The following is an 18,001-nucleotide window of genomic DNA, read 5'->3' as shown; positions in this document are numbered from 1 at the left end:
AAACGATCTTTGAAACCAAATGCGAATACAAATTTATGGTGCTTAACCTTGGCTAAGTTCTTTGTGAGGACATCTGCTATCATCTCATCGGTTGGCAGATACGCAATGTTGACTTCACCTCTCTTCTCTCGAAAATGAACCTCTCGAAAATGATGTATCTTGACGTCGATGTGCTTTGTACGTGCATGAAACATGGGGTTTCTAGCAAGCTGCTGTGCTCCAATGTTGTCGCCGTACATCTGAATAGCTGACTCCTTGGACATCAGCTTCAAGTCAATCAGTAGGCTGCGAAAGTATATCGCCTCTTTTGCTGCAGATGATAAGGCTATGTACTCTGCCTCCGTGGAACTGAGGGCAACCGTCGACTGCTTTCTTGACTCCCAAGAAACCGCTCCTCCTGCCAACATGCATACATAGCCAGTGAATGACTTTCGGTTCGTCATATCACTTGCCCAATCTGCATCAACAAAACACTCAATTGCCTTTCCTTGCTTTGTGTAGCATATCTCCCAGTCGATAGTTTTTGCCAAATATCGAAGGATGTGCTTGGCTGCCGCTTCATGCTCGGAATGAGGATCCTTGTTACGTTGTGCTAATTTGTTCACCGAATGCGCAATGTCTGGACGAGTCATAACAGCAAGATAAGATAACTCTCCAATTAGCTTTTGGAACGATGTGATGTCGACCCTGCGGCAATCCTCTTTGTTGCATGCCACCTGGTAACCAGCTTCAAGAGGCGTGGACGTCTGTCGACAATCTTTCAAATTGTACTGTTCGAGCAACTCTCTAATATATTTCCGTTGGCTGATTGAAATCGCACCCGTACTGCCTTCACGTTTCACCTCAATACCTAAAAAGTATTGCATAGGCCCGATGTCAACCACATCAAATTCTGCTGCGATCTTTATCTTGATATCAGATATATCATCTAGGTCCTTACACGCCAAAATAATGTCATCTACGTAGACAGCTATTAGACACATATTTTTACCTGGCTTACGATACAGACAGGGTTCGTTGACAGTCGGTATAAAACCAATGCGTCTCAGCGTTGCATCCAACGTAGAGTTCCACACTCTTCCTGATTGTTTTAGGCCATATATACTTTTGTGAAGCCTCAAAACGTGATTTGGGTGAACTTCGCTGATAAAGCCCTCAGGTTGTCTCATAAAAACCTCATCTTCCAATTCGCCGTTGAGATACGCCGTGACAACATCCATTTGATGTAGGTGGAGACCATGTTCGACTGCAAGTGCAATTATCAACCTGATAGTTGCGTGGCGTACAACTGGTGCAAATGTTTCCTTGTAGTCGATCCCGTAGCGTTGGCTACAACCTTTCGCCACCATACGTGATTTGAGCCTGTTCACGCTTCCATCCGGATTGGATTTAACTGCGTAAACCCATCTGCATCCAATGGACTTTTTCCCGCTAGGCAATTTAGTAAGCGACCACGTGCCGTTCTTCACGATCTTCATGGATGTGTGTAACGTCCAGAAGGAATCGTTTCCGACCCCATATATATATTCTTGATCAGCATCAATAGCCGAGTCGATTGAGCCCTGTCTGTCTGTCTGTCCGTCCGTCTGTCCGTCTGTCCATCTTTCCGTCTGTCCGTCCCCTTCAGCGCCTAGTGCTCAAAGACTATAAGAGCTAGTGCAACGATGTTTTGGATCCAGACTTCTGTGATATGTCACTGCTACAAAATTATTTCAAAACATCGCCATTTGGTATCCACACTCCTAATATATCGGACCGAGACGAGTTTGTTTCAAAATTTCGCCACACCCCCTTCCGCCCCCGCAAAGGATGAAAATCTGGGGATATTCACAAATCTTAGAGATTATTATGGCTAGAGTAACCAAATTTGTTATCCGCACTCCTGTTAGATCCCGCTATCAAAACGCAGAATCATAGATAACGACCATATCTATCAGATTGCTGAATCTGGATCAGATCAGATCATTTTTATAGCCAAAGGAAACAAATCAATTTGCAGTGGCTACGCGTGACGTCACGCTCAGACTGATTTTCTGTCTCTCTCGCACGCACTCTTTGTCGTGTCGTTTAATATTAGCAGCGTCTGCCGGAGGAGAGCCATACTGACTTAGTATCGGGTATAACTGTAGAGTTGCGGTGTTGCAACTCACAACGTTCCCCCTCGTTTTATCTAGAGCTATCGCTACTGAGCCAAAAACTCTTAAATGCGATACCACTGGCTTTCGACCTGTCCATATTTCAAAAGGTGTCACCCCGCTCAAGCAGCTGCTTGCCACTCTATTTCGCAAATACGTGGCAGTTCGAATCGCTTCTGCCCAATAGCATTCACTCAACCCAGCATGCAGCAGCATACTTCTTGCCATTTCTACCAATGTTCTGTTGGCCCTTTCTGCAACTCCGTTTTGTTGAGGTGTATATGGCACTGTTAAGTTTCGCTTTATTCCATTTTGGTTTAGGTAATTGTCAAAAACGTTTGATATGTATTCTCGGCCATTGTCGCTTCGTAAAACCTTGACTTTTCTCCCAGTTTGGCACTCAACTTGACTTTTAAATTCTTTAAAAGCCTCGAAAACCTGATCTTTGGTTTTTAGGAAACTTACTGATACATATCTTGAACAATCATCAATAAATGTGGCGAAATATCGATTGCCTCCCATTGACTGCTTTTGCATTGGACCGCATACATCAGTATGTATTAAGTCTAGAACGCCCTTTGACCTGGTTGTGCTCGATTGAAATGGTTGCACGCAAATTTTACTTTTTGCGCATGTTGCACACACTTGTTTTGGCTTGTATATGCCCTTGAGACCTATTACCATCTCCTTGTTAACCATTTCCTTTAATGCGTCAAAATGTACATGTCCGAACCTATTGTGCCATTTGAATGCATCTGCCTCAACATTTACAATGTTCATACAATTTTCCTGATTGTCCTGAACCATAAACAATCCATTTTCCAGATGTGCCTTTATAACTATTTTTCCGTTTTTAAAAATCATCGCTTGATTTTTCTCAAACACAACTTTTTTTCCATGTTTTAATAGTTTTGTGACCGATATAAAATTGTACTGCAAATCTGGTACCAAGATAACATTTTCCATCGTAACGGATTTATCACCGAACTTTACTTGAACAGTTCCATGCCCTTCAGCAATAAGTGATTTACCGCCGGCTAAAAATACTTTTTGATTATCTTCCGTGAACGACACAAAGCGTTCCTTGTCACAACATAGATGCGCCGTTGCGCCACTGTCTATGCACCATGAATTTAACATCTGGTCATTCGGCTTAGCTAAACTTAGGATTGGTACATATTTTTCTGGTTCCACTTTGTCATATTCGGTTACGCAAAGCATTGTACCCAATCTTTCCCCGCTTTTACTGTTTGCGCCCTTGTTTTTTGCTCCTTCCTGCTTGCTTTTAGCACGGCATTCCGATTTAAAATGCCCTTCCTTTCCGCACTTAAAACACTTTTTGCCCTTCTTAAAGTTTTTCTTAAAATTGTTGTTGTCATAACTGACGTGTAGTTCCGCGCTACTTGTAATTTCCTTGCTAATGCTATCTTCCTGCCTATTCGCTTCTTCAGAAAATTTTATTTTTAGCATGCTCAAGCTCGGCAAATCATCTCGCGTCTCAATCGCAACAACAAAACTTTCATACGATTTAGGCAAACCATTTAGCAACACAACTGATAAGATCTTTTCATCAACCTTTATGTTGACCTCTGCTAAAGCCTCGTGTACCACCTGGAATTTCCGCAAATATTCCTGTGCACTTATACCATCCGACATTTTTAACGTCAACAATTGTTTAATTAAAAGCACTACCCTTGCTGGTCCGCTTGGCCTGTGAATTTTATTTAGCTTTTGCCATGCCTGTGACGACGATACACAATTTTTAATATTGTTTAGTTGGGTCGATTTAACACAAAGTAAAATTGACGCCAACGCCTTTTGATCCTTTAGTTCAAAAGCTGCACGTCGCTCACTTGTTGCACTTTCACTAAGCTCAATTTTACCACTGACGATTGGCCACAAATCATTTTGTATGAGAACACTTCTCATCAAAACTTCCCATGTGCTATAATTGTTTTCGTCCAGTTTCTCAATATTGAAATTCATGTTTCCACTCATTTTTTATATTTATTGTCCTGTTCAGTTGCAGAAGTATGCTTAAGTAATAGCTTTTAATACCCGTCGGCATACCACAGTGACACCGCGACACAGTGTTCCATTTAACATGCAATATAATACCTCACGACAACACACTAGCCACTGCAGTGAATTCTGCTGACAATGCACTCTCTCCGCAGAGTGCGAAGACAGCGGGGCAGTTGCTGACCATCAAAATGTCGCAATTGCTCACCAGACACTAAAATTATCTATAATACACAAAACATATATTTTACAGACTCAGCACTTTTGTACCTTTTATTACCTATAAATAAGAATAATTTTTATCAATAAAATCAGTATCAGAAACAGTACCATAACTGCCTGTCACTCATCTTCCATCGCAATCATCAGAGGCTGTCGCCGTGTCTTCAGACCCTCCCTTGTGCACCGTACTGGTTCAAGTTCTAGTTGCGACGACCAAACTGTAGACGGTTTATGTACCGTATGCAACCCAGCTTCCTATACACACACACACATTAACATTTGGTGACCCCGACGTGATCATCCTTTCAAACTGTCAGACAAGCTACAGTGAAAGGATTCGATCTGGACATCAGATTGAAGCAGTCAACAGGACATCTTCAATAAAAATTTGGCACCAGGCCATACACTTACGGTAGCATCTCCTACCAATAAGTATCACTTTAGCAAATCTGACATATTCAGGTTATCAGCCAACAGAAAAACAGCTATAGAATTCGATTACCACCAAGGTAATCAATTTTTGTTGTTCCGTGCGTTCCATAGATTGGAAACAGCACAAATCCCTCCATCCAACACATCACCTGTGCTATTACCTTTCTGACCAACAACGGTTGCGATTCGGAGCGTATCCAGCTGCAAAGCAAATAAAACACTCCCAACGGGTCGAAAGTAATAAGTACAAACAGATAGAATGGATACACATATGGAGGCAGAAGCTGCCGCTACAATGGCAATGGATGTGCAGCAAGAAATTGGTGAGGAAATATCGAGGTGCATTCGGAACTATAAAAAAGATTCCCAAGAACGAAAGCAAACGGCCTCTTATTTTCAAGCCAAAATATCAGCACTAGAAAATGCGTGGAATCGCTTCAACAAAAACGACTCCAAACTTCGCGATACTTGTAAAGTAGTGATCCTATGCTGGGGTCAGTCTCAGTCTGCCCAGGGTCACCTACAGTTTATTTGTAAGTTGCTGAGACGTTGAGACTGGGGGGGGGAAGCGGGTCGTTGGCGCATGGATCGCCGAGCCGCCGTCAACGACGGGGCCTTCGGGAGAAATTAGGGGGGGGGGGGGGGGGGGAAAGCGGGCGTTGGGCCGGTCGGCGCGAAACTCACCCGAGACGCTGCACTCCCCGACTTCAGCAGGGTAAAACCCCTGTTGCCAAGGTCGAGGTGGGCCGCGGGTCCGGGGAGGTGAAGGAAAAGGATAAGGGGGGGGGCGCCTCTGTCGAAACGCGTACCACTTCTCACTCCAGCAGGGTAAAACCCTGTTGCCAGAGTCAGAGCGGGAGCGTAGTGACCGAGAACAGTCAGGAAAACGGGTGGGGAGGGGGTGGAGAGATGACCGCAGTCGGTGGTCCGACCAGAGAAAATAAATGGAAGCCAACGCGTTCTTAATTCTATGATCGAAGTTTTATTGGATTGGTTCCCCTCGCACTCCCTCCTACTCCTACTACTACCTTGGCCATCGGCCAGCTCACCCGCGGATCCGGCGCCTGTGTTCCCGCAGCTCCTCCATGCTTTTCTCTCCTCTCTGGCGCGCGGCCGTTCAACACTTTTCTATCTCTTCACTTCGATGTCCGCGACGTTCCGTCTTCGCTCGCTTCCAGGAATCGACTCCTTCTCTCGCCGCGGTCGCTCGACGTTCTGCCCACGCCTCGCGCTCGTTTTCGGGCCAACGGGACTTTTCCGAAAGAGATCCGCTCTGCTGCCGGCTGAGCATGGCTCTCTCTCCTCGCCGTCTTCTTTGCGGTTGTTCCGTGTGAGCTGGCCGTTTGGCGGGATTTCGGCTATGCAAAACATAACTAGCTTATTTACTACTATAGCATATGATTGTGACTAATCCAATTATTATTATTATTATTATTATTATTATTCTTGTTACTATGTGAGGGTCCCAGTATGGGTCCTCACACCCTCTCCTTACTTCGGGGGGCCCGTGAGCGAATAGTCACTTTGCTCGTCTTGCTGATGTGGACCTGGAAGAAGGTGTTGTCCGCCTCTGCCAAGAATCGGACATCTTTACGCCGCGGGTTGACGAGTTGTGCCAGGAGCCGGGCTTTCAGGGTGTCTGGCAGCCGGCCGTCGGGCGTACGTACTCTCCAATCCGCCTCCCCAGTCACCCAACGAACGGCTGGGTTGGGGGTCGACGTTTCTGGTATCTCCGGACGGCCGCCGTCGATACGTAGGATGGCGTCCAGATCGCGGACGGCCGGTAGCTCTGCGTCTTCGGTGGCGATGTCTTCGGGACGCAGGATGGCGTCAAAGTTGCTGACGGCCGGTAGTCCTGCATCTTCGGGGGCGATGTCTTCGGGACGCAGGATGGCGTCAAAGTTGCTGACGGCCGGTAGTCCTGCATCTTCGGGGGCGATGTCTTCGGGACGCAGGATGGCGTCAGAGTTGCTGACGGCCGGTAGTCCTGCATCTTCGAGGGCGATGTCTTCGGGACGCAGGATGGCGTCAAAGTTGCTGACGGCCGGTAGTCCTGCATCTTCCGGGGCGATGTCCAACCCGTCTATCCGTTCGAGAAGGTTGAGCGTATCAAGGGCCCCGAAGAGTGCCGGAAGCGGTGGCTCTTCCCAGCGGAGCACCTCTTTTTCGAACTCCGTCGGCTCGAATTGCTGGCGGTATCCGCGTGCGGTGGCACCTGGCAGCCCGTCAGGGATAGTGATGGCCTCTGCCCCCTCGTCGGGGCTCGGACCCGGAGCGGTGTAGTCGGCTGCTTCTCCTACGGTGGCGTGTCCAGGGCCCTGCGCGTGCTCTTCGGCGACCTGGTCGGGGTTGACCTGGCTGGGGCCCTGAGCATGGGTGAACGTGGCTCTGGCGGCGTTGCCAGGGCTTGGGTCCCTGTACGTCTGGGCCACGTCTCCTGTAATATTGACGTGATCGGGGTCTGAATCGTGCCCCTCGATGATCTGGTCGATGCGGGGCCAGCTTACGACGTCGCCGCATAAATTTTCCCAGCTGAGGACCTCTGGGTGGACTTGGAATTCTCGCGGAGTGGGGCGAAGAATCAGTTCCTCGATGATCTCCCAGTCGACTGGGGGCTCCGGCCTGGCTTTTGTCGTAGTTCTCCGTCGGCGGGGGTCTCTCGCATTCGATGAGCTGTGAATAGGAATGGACTGGTTGACTACAGGCAAGAAATACTTTGATACTCTATGAGTGCGGCGGAGCGGTTATAGACTTAATGAGAATCTCCAAAATGTCGGCCTTGGTTGGTCCCTTCGGTACAATCACGGTTGCGGTTTGCCCTTGAAGGAACAGCCACGCCCGCTTCGTTTGGTGCGTCGTTCTTCGAAGGATGTCCGGGTCCCGGAAGCGGATGTGTCCAGGAGAAGCGGCCACGCACGCCTCGTTCGGTGCGTCGTTCCTCGCAGGATATCCGGGTTCCTGAAGCGGATGGGTCCAGGAGAAGCAGCCACGCACGCCTCGTTCGGTGCGTCGTTCCTCGCAGGATATCCGGGTTCCTGAAGCGGCTGTGTCCAGGAGGGGCAGCCACGCACGCCTCGTTCGGTGCGTCGTTCCTCGCAAGATATCCGGGTTCCTGAAGCGGATGTGTCCAGGAGGAGCAGCCACGCACGCCTCGTTCGGTGCGTCGTTCCTCGCAAGATATCCGGGTTCCCGAAGCGGATGTGTCCAGGAGGAGCAGCCACGCACGCCTCGTTCGGTGCGTCGTTCCTCGCAAGATATCCGGGTTCCTGAAGCGGATGTGTCCAGGAGGAGCAGCCACGCACGCCTCGTTCGGTGCGTCGTTCCTCGCAAGATATCCGGGTTCCCGAAGCGGATGTGTCCAGGAGGAGCAGCCACGCACGCCTCGTTCGGTGCGTCGTTCCTCGCAAGATATCCGGGTTCCTGATTGGTTTCGTCTCTGTGTATCCGGGGTGTCAGCATCGTCGTGGCGGTTTGAGTAGATCTGCGTTGTAATCAAGATTGTTGTATATTGGTTCGGTCAGGGTCGTCTTCACTGTCCGTCCTGATCTGGTCGGTCTTTTCGTCATCTTCGTCGATGGTCGGGTAGAACGCCTTCAGGTCGTTCACACTGGCTGATCGCTGCTTACGTCCGTTTAGAACCTGTAATCGGACGAGATTCGGAGAGAGAAACTTGGTCACCCGGTATGGTCCCTCGAATTTCGTGGCCAACTTGGAGGCGAAGCCTTCGGCTGCTTTGGACAGAGTGTGGCGACGTAACATCACTTGGGATCCAATAGCCGGTTTCCATTCCCTACGGCGGAGGTTGTAATGTCGTTTTTGCTCTTCTGATGCTTTGTCGCAGTTTGTTTTTGCGATTTCGAACACCTCTCTCTTCTGTCGTGCCCTGGTCTCCGGGTCGGCGATGCTAGTTCCCGTTCTGGCGTAACCTCGTCGTACAAGGCGCCTGGCAGTCTTGGCTCGCGACCTTGGATCAAAAACGCGGGGCTGAATCGCGTCGAATCGGACACGCTTGAGTTGATCGCGAGCGTGATTTCTGGCAAGAGCTCGTCCCAAGTGTTCTGTTTTCCGTCGATGTATTGCGCCACCATCGTTTTAATTGTTCTGTTCGCGCGTTCTGTTGGATTTTGTTGGGGAGTGTACGGGGCAGTATGCTGAAGTTCCATCCCTAGCCTTTTGCAGAATCCTTTGAACGATCGGCTGGTAAACTGTGCCCCATTGTCGCAAACGAAGGTACGAGGGGTACCAAAGCGGCTTAGGATTCTTTCTCGGAATGATCTTTCCAGGTGGACGGTGTTTCCATGTTTGGAGCGGGGCAACGGCCCAACAAAGTCGGCGCATAACACGCTGAAGGGTTCGTCCACTTGTCTGGTGAACATTTTCCCCGCCGGTTTGAACTGGCTCACCTTGTATTTTTGGCACACTACGCATTGGCGAACGTATCTGGCGACTTCTCGGAACAGGCCTGGCCAGTAGTACTTTTGGGCGACTCGTGTGCTTGTTTTTCGGATTCCTAGATTTCCGGCCGTCGGGTGGTCATGGCATTCATTTAGTACGCGTCGTCTATGTTCTGCAGCGACGCAGAGTTTCCATGGGGTGGAGTCTTCTTCTTCGGGCACGGTGTGCAGGCGCCGATACAGTTGTCCACTCTCGCTTCGGTAGTCTTCATATTTGCCCGGCTGCTGCCTGATTCTCGCCAACATTTTCCTGATCCACTTGCACTGTGACTCCTCCTCCAGAGCTTGATGTAGTAACTCCAATGGTTGGCGGGAAAGTGCATCTGCTACCACGTTCTGCTTCCCTCGGCGATAGTGAATATCGAATTGATACTGCTGCAGCTCTAAAGCCCAACGTGCTATCCGTCCAGTGGGGTTGTCGATCGAGTTGATCCATTTGAGGGCGAGATGGTCCGTGATCACGTCAAATCGGTATCCTTCCAAGTAACAGCGCAGCTTGCGGATTGACCACACTATTGCCAAGCATTCCTTCTCAGTAACGGAGTAGTTCTCCTCGGCTTTGGACAAGCGTCGACTCGCGTAGGCTATTACTCGTTCCTCGTCCCTTATCTTTTGTGTAAGGACGGCTCCTAATCCTTGTGCGCTAGCGTCGGTTTGCAATGAGAATTTTTCAGAAAAATCAGGGCAGGCGAGGACCGGCGCTTCAGTTAACCTGATCTTCAACTCCTCGAAGGCTTTCTCCTGTTCTTCCGACCATTTCCATTGCCGATCTTTCCTTAACAACGCCGTCATGGGTTCTACTATTTCGGAAAAGTTGGGTACAAACCGCCGGTACCAGGAGGCCATACCGATGCATCGGCGAAGTTCCTTGACACCTGCCGGGGGTTTCAGGTTGCGCACTGCGGCGATCTTGTCAGGATCCGTGTGTATGCCGTTCCCGCTGATGACGTGTCCTAAATACTTCAGTCTGCGTTTGAAGAAGCTGCATTTGTCCTTGTTGAGTCGAAGATTAGCCTTGCGCAGCCGCTGTAGAACTGTCCCAAGATGCCGCATGTGGTCCTCCACGGTGTGCCCGATGACGATAATGTCATCAAGATAGGCGAATGCGTGTGGTTCCATGTCGGGGCCAATCACGCTATCCAGTGCTCGCTGGAAGGTCGCGCCGGCGGAGTGAAGGCCAAAAGGCATCACTTTCCAGTGAAACAATCCGCGGCCCGGCACGGTGAACGCCGTGCACTCGCGGCTGGTTGGTGCAAGTGGAATTTGCCAGTAGCCGCTCTTCAGGTCCAGGGTCGATATGTACCTGGCATCTCTCAGCTGTTCCAATATGTGTTGAATCCTGGGGAGGGGATACGCGTCGGGGATTGATCGCGCGTTCAACTGTCGGAAGTCTATGCACATCCTGATGTCACCTGTTTTCTTGCCCACGAGGACAATTGGGGCGCTATGTGGACTCTTCGAAGGTTCAATCTGCCCTTCCTTAAGCAGTTCGTCGACCTGTTTATTAATGACGGCTTGCATAGCGGGGTTTTTTGGATAATAACGTTGTTTTATAGGCTTGTTGTCGCGCATCACGATGGTGTGTTCTGCAATGGGGGACACTCCGCTGAGGCCGTCGAATTGTTTCAGTTCCTGTTGCAACCATTCGGTGATCGGGGTTCCAGGGGTTCGTCGTCTTCGGGCTCGAATCCAGGGGCCAAAACGTCGGGCAATTGGGATATACTCACGGTGGCCACTGTTGTTCCTTGTGTCCGTTCCCTGGTGCGCCTACGGCGGGGCCCGTTGTCGCCGATGCCGGGCTCGAATCGCACTCGTTTCTTGGATCGCTGCTGTACCTCGTGTACCCGGAAGGGGTTTTTCAGCATGGCTCTGTGATCGAGGCCGGGGAGCGCCGATGTCCATCCGGGTTGGTATCCTGCCGGGGTCGAGACCTCGTCCGAATTCCTAGAATTCCTTGAAGGAACGGCCACGCACGTCTCGTTTGGTACGTCGTCCCTCGCAAGTTTTTCCCACCTCACCATCATGGATCCCAGGGGATCGGCCACGCGCTCCTCGTTCGGCACGTCGTTCCTCGTCGGTTCTTGATGCTGGGCGGCCCGGTCTCGGCTGAGATTCGTAGGTTGATCCAGGCGGGCTGTGGATCCTATGTCTTGAGTCCTGGTATCATGGCTGTGTTTAAATTGCAGGCGCAAGGGGACTCCTCCACACTGCAGGGTCGCGTCTATTCCGCATAGGAAATCCATCCCGAGGAGGACGTCATCCAGCACGTCTTTCATTACTAGCACTGGCATCTTTACTTGTTGATCTCCTAGTCGTATGTCTGCCATCAGCGCCTGAGTCAATTCCCGGAGGGACCCATCCGCCAATCTGATCGTCGTTCGTACCATCGCTATACTCTGTCCGTTGTCCAGCTCCAGGGCTTTGCGTTCGCTAACGAAGCTCCGTGTGGCGCCTGTGTCCAGAGTAGCGAGTAGGTCCTCTCCTTCCATGGTTACTTGCGCGCGAATTCGTCCTCTCTCCAGCCGCAGAGTTCCCTTTACTGCCTCGGGGTGGGAGTGGCGGTCTTCGCCCGGTCCCCTGCCGAGTGAAGCGCCTGTCCGTTTCCCGACGAATTCCTGCGACAGCATTCGATGGTGCGTAGCCCGCGACGGCCGCAGTCCCAGCAGTATAAGACTTGGGGCTGTTTACACTCCCTGGAAAAGTGTCCGGATCCGCCGCAGTTTCTACAAGCATGCTGCACGTCGATTATGGGGTCGGCGTCTTGGAGGATGGTTCCATTCCTGACATCCGGCTGCTGCGAGTCCGTCGACCAATCCCTCACCTGGGTTCTATCGTGCCGGAGATCCTGTGTCCTCGCAGCCGCGTGATTCCTTGGTCCTCGTTGACCAGCCGTTGGATGGGTGTCTCGTGCTTGGTTAGCGTAGCCCGTGAGCTCCGACGGTCCCTTGTTACGCGTCACCTCGAAGTTCACAACCAGTTGCGTTAATTCGGAGAGAGAATCAAAATCTTTTCGTCTCGTAAACAACTGGTATTCCGGGAGCATGTTATCGTATATCCTTTCCAATTCCTGAGCCTCGGTGTATCCCGCGCGCTGCATCATTAGTCGAATGTCCACGAGGTACGTTTCAAACGCTTCTTTTGGTCGTTGAAAATGGGTTCGGATCTCGTCTTCTAGCCGTTGAAAGTACCGGGGAGGCAAAAAAAACTCTGAAAACTCTTTGCGAAAGGTCTCCCATGGTTCTCCACTAAGGCGGCTCGTTCGAAACCAACTCTCGGCCCGACCGGTCAACAACACGAGGATTCCTTGTGATAAGTGTCGTAGATCTATCTTATAAGTGGCTGCCCTCTCTTGCACGTGCTCAAGGAAACTTAACGGATCGCCGGACCCATCAAACACGATTCCCCAGCGGACCATTTTCTCGGTGATCGCAGCGTTAAAATTCTCTTCGTTCCAGGTGGACCCCTTCGTTGGTGGGTCCTTGCTACCGTTCAGGTTTCTCTGCGCGGCACCGACGTCGATGCCATGGAGCAGGCTCTCTGCCGGCACAGCGGATCCCGACGCCACGATACTACGGCTACTGGCGGGTACGACATCATACGCAGCCGGGGGATGGGGTTGTAGGCTAAGAGGCGCGAGTGTAGAAGGGCGGGGAGAAAGTGGTTTAACCTCTGGAGTCACGGCGACTCCGTACTGGGCCTCCAATTCCTCCAACCGAGAACGCGCCGTACTTGGTAAATCGGCCGAGTTTGCGAAGGTCGCGAGTCGACGTCTCAACTCTTCGACAGTTCCAGCGCTGTCTAACCCAAGCTCCGCGGTAATCATCTCCAACTCGTTCTTGCGCCTGACCGAAATCCACTTGACTCCCATGTTGAGTTGGTCCGGGTCACTGTTGCTGCACGTGGTCTACGATCAAATGTCTGGGGCGTCGCCCGAGGAGTCGAAAAACGTAGCTAAGGACGCGGCGAAAGACGGGGCTCTGAATCCTTAAACGGCGAGGACGCGTGCGAGGCTATTCGGTGGTGAATTACCGGTGGGCCGTCTTGGTCGTGGGCCTGGACACGGGGGCTGGCAATTAACACGCGCTTGTTCAGGGGTACTTTAGTCGTTGGTTTCTGCAGGATTGTTCCGGTTAGAATCCGTTGGTTCGTGTTCAGTTTCGGGGGGGAGCGCGAGGTGGACAGAAGACGCGGGATCGCTGTCTTTCGCACGTTGTATGCTGCGGGATTGGGACCACTGTATGCTGCGGGATAGGGACCACTGTATTTTGCGCGTTGCGTACTGATCGAAGGCAGGGGATCACTCTGTTTCACACGTTGTATGTTTGACCGAATGCTGAGGATGACTGTCCCTTGCGTTGTATACAGCCCGGCTTATATTGGGTCTGGCTGAACGGCCGAGCCTCTGCCGACGTCGACGTCTCGGAATCGGCCGAGAACACCACGCGAGAGAGCCGCGGGCGAATGGTTAGGTAAGTAGTCGAAGATCGGGGGGTGCGGGTAGTATGAGGAAGGGATAATTTCATGTATTATACTCGTGGGTCGTTCGGCTCATGCCCGCCGCCGACGCCCAGAACTGTTCTCCGGTCTTCACTCCCTCTCTCCCCACTGAAATGCAACAGAGGTCTGGCTGCCCTTGGCTCTTTCCCCACTGTACCGGGCGCTATGATCCCGCATGGTTTTGCCTGAGTATAACGGAAATTTCGTTCTGCTTTGCGTGCTGCTTCGTCGCTGGTGCTTCACTTGGGTTTTTTTTTCTCTCTTTCTGCTGGACATGGGAAGGGCATCACTATGCTTTGCTTGGCTGCGGGCTGTACTTTCATTCTGTCGTTTTCCTCTCTCATTTCCTCTTTCCCGTTCTCTCCTCTTCATTTGACGACGGCTAACGGGGATTGTACAGCTTTTCAGCCACGCTTTGCTCGCTGCTGGCCTGTACATTCGTATCGTATTTTCTTATTGATACCCTATAAATTTCTCCTCGGTTTGATGCGGCACTACCTACGCGATCTACTTGTGGGTCTTTAGGCCACGAAGGGTGAAATCCCCCCCAGAAAACTATCGTTTGAATTGTCTCAACAGTCCCTGCTCGGGCGCCATCTGTAAAGTAGTGATCCTATGCTGGGGTCAGTCTCAGTCTGCCCAGGGTCACCTACAGTTTATTTGTAAGTTGCTGAGACGTTGAGACTGGGGGGGGGGAAACGGGTCGTTGGCGCATGGATCGCCGAGCCGCCGTCAACGACGGGGCCTTCGGGAGAAATTAGGGGGGGGGGGGGGGGGGGAAAGCGGGCGTTGGGCCGGTCGGCGCGAAACTCACCCGAGACGCTGCACTCCCCGACTTCAGCAGGGTAAAACCCCTGTTGCCAAGGTCGAGGTGGGCCGCGGGTCCGGGGAGGTGAAGAAAAAGGATAAGGGGGGGGGGGGCGCCTCTGTCGAAACGCGTACCACTTCTCACTCCAGCAGGGTAAAACCCTGTTGCCAGAGTCAGAGCGGGAGCGTAGTGACCGAGAACAGTCAGGAAAACGGGTGGGGAGGGGGTGGAGAGATGACCGCAGTCGGTGGTCCGACCAGAGAAAATAAATGGAAGCCAACGCGTTCTTAATTCTATGATCGAAGTTTTATTGGATTGGTTCCCCTCGCACTCCCTCCTACTCCTACTACTACCTTGGCCATCGGCCAGCTCACCCGCGGATCCGGCGCCTGTGTTCCCGCAGCTCCTCCATGCTTTTCTCTCCTCTCTGGCGCGCGGCCGTTCAACACTTTTCTATCTCTTCACTTCGATGTCCGCGACGTTCCGTCTTCGCTCGCTTCCAGGAATCGACTCCTTCTCTCGCCGCGGTCGCTCGACGTTCTGCCCACGCCTCGCGCTCGTTTTCGGGCCAACGGGACTTTTCCGAAAGAGATCCGCTCTGCTGCCGGCTGAGCATGGCTCTCTCTCCTCGCCGTCTTCTTTGCGGTTGTTCCGTGTGAGCTGGCCGTTTGGCGGGATTTCGGCTATGCAAAACATAACTAGCTTATTTACTACTATAGCATATGATTGTGACTAATCCAATTATTATTATTATTATTATTATTCTTGTTACTATGTGAGGGTCCCAGTATGGGTCCTCACATACTGACAAAACGGATGAATACGTAAAATTCCGGGAAGACTTACGTACAACATGTAAGCAATACATTGCAATGTTTACCGAAGGCATGGATAAGCTATCACAGACGTCTAGTGCTCGTGGGGAACGTCAAATCGTCTTTAAAGAAAGGCATGAGAATCCTCCGGTAGCTCCCAAAGAAAGCGGTCTGATCCAGCAGTCCTCGAAGGATTACAGCAAACTTCTTTCACTATGTCGCCGACAAAAGGCTATAGTAGAGTCCATTAAGCGCAATCTGAAACAACTTTCAGAGGCGGAAGGACGCACATCAAGTGATTTGATAAAATCACTATGGACTCAAGCGCAGGAAGTCCACTTCACAATTCATGAGGAATACGAGGACCCAGTGGAAGGAGGATACGACATGGAAGCCTATCTAACATCAGTCCAAAGAGCATTGGCAAAGTCAGCATGAGACCAACATGCCTACGGTGAAAAAGATGTGGTATCTTAAAACCACCGTCACCGGCGAGGCAGAAAGACTGATTCGACATATCGATCTAAAGGAAGAAAATTATGAAGCCGCTTGGGAAATACTAGTTGACGCATACAACAATCCCAGGGATGTTTCAAACACGGTACTGAACCGCTTCCTCAATCACCAGACAATTAATGACGATCCCAAGTCATTAAAAGAGTTGTATATAACAACCATAGAATCCCTTGCATCACTAAAGGGATTGGGCATCAATATATCTACATGGGATCCGATATTGATTGCCATTATGAGGAACAAACTGGATGTAACAAATAAGGCCTTGTATGAGCAATCACTGGGAAGCTCAAAGGACATTCAGGCGCTGGATACGATGCTTCAGTTCTTGGAGCAAAGAATTCGGGTTCTAGGAACCAGTAAGAGGCCACCAGCATCAAGGAGAGAGCCAAAAGGCACGACATGTGCATCGGCAAACACAGGGAGAGCGCGAGCACCCTTATGCACATTCTGCAAGAAAGCAAGCCATTGGCTCTACGGATGCGAAGAATTTCGCTCCAAATCTCCATCAGAACGACTAAATTGGGTACAAAAACAAAAAATGTGCGTTAATTGTTTTAGAACAAATCACAAAACAAACGCATGCCCTGGTCGAAACTGCTTCAAGTGTGACAAGAAGCACAACACGATGCTACATTTGGAAACAGCATCAGGCGCAGCAACAGAATCAAGAACCCCGACGGTTGGCGCAGCAAGTAACAATAGTTACAATCTTCGGGCCACAGCAAAGGTGGCAGTAGAAGCCGAAAACGGGCAGGTTGCTAATTTCAGAGCACTGCTAGATTCAGGATCACAGATAAACTTGATATCTGAACGAATGGCATCAATGTTGTCACTCACACTAAAAGACACAACATTACGGATCGAAGGAATTGGAGGTCAATCAAAGACCAGCAGAGCACGAGTAAATGTGCTCATGAAATCCCTTCACAATGGTTTTACGCAAAGAATTGAAGCGTTCGTATTACCACAGATAATAGCTGACCAACCAGCTCAGGCACTCGATTCAGAGAGCTTAAACATACCAAGCAGGATCTCATTGCAACACCAAACCGAATGGAAAGAATACCGGGACGACTTACAAACTTTGAACAAAATGCAAATTCCCCGGCATATCCACGATGGAAAAATTCCAGTTACACAAGAACTCCACACGTTCAACATGTGTATAACGAGCTACAAGAAGGAAGCGTTTTAATGAAAAACTCTCGAAAACACAGATCGCCGCTGGACATCATAGGAAATGTAGCAAGCAGCCTGTTTGGTGTTCTCGACGAAAAATACGCAGAAGAGATGACTCAAGTGATTGAGAAAGTGAAAACCAATGAAGACTTTCTACTACATCTGCTCCAAAACCAAACATCAATTGTCGACGCGACAATAAACGTATTCAGAAAAGACAAGGTAACAACTGATAATCGCCTAAAAATTTTGGAACAGCATATGGCTACTATCAACCGAGAAAGAGGGTCATATCACAGCGATAATCTGACTCAAGCGCACTTAGGACTAATAGCACAATTAACGCTGCTCACAACAACTCTCCAACGAATGCAGTCCGACATATCTGATGTCCTAATCGGTATTCATCATCGGAGAATAAGCCCCACTCTGGTGTCTCCCGAGCAACTAATAGACCAACTAGACCAGATACGGGATCATTTGCCACAAGATCAAATGCTGCCGGTCACAACGAAGGAGGTGATTCAACTATACAGAATCATGCGAGCCGAAGGAACCCCTACTGCAAAACACGTCATCTTCAAGCTGACGCTACCGCTGGTCTCAACAGCTCAGCTCGAAGTCTTCAGCATTATCCCAATTCCTTTTTGGGATTCAACAAGCTGGAGTCTATTTGACCTCAGGACCACCATAGTAACAGTTAACATCCACCGAGACCAGTTCATGGGCACTACCCAAGAGGAATTTCGACGTTGTCTTAAAGTACACAACGAGGAGTTCATCTGCTTTGACCACCAGACGATCTTCAATGTGGAAAATCGCTGTGAGTGTCAACTGTTTAACAATAAAACAGAAACACTGTGTCAGGTAACACACACAAAGGCTGTGGCTAAAAACTCAGCATCCAAATAAATGAAT

This window comes from Drosophila pseudoobscura, chromosome 3 (genome assembly GCF_009870125.1).
Source record: "Drosophila pseudoobscura strain MV-25-SWS-2005 chromosome 3, UCI_Dpse_MV25, whole genome shotgun sequence".
NCBI lineage: Eukaryota > Metazoa > Arthropoda > Insecta > Diptera > Drosophilidae > Drosophila > Drosophila pseudoobscura.
Note: the sequence above shows the minus strand (reverse complement) of the source record.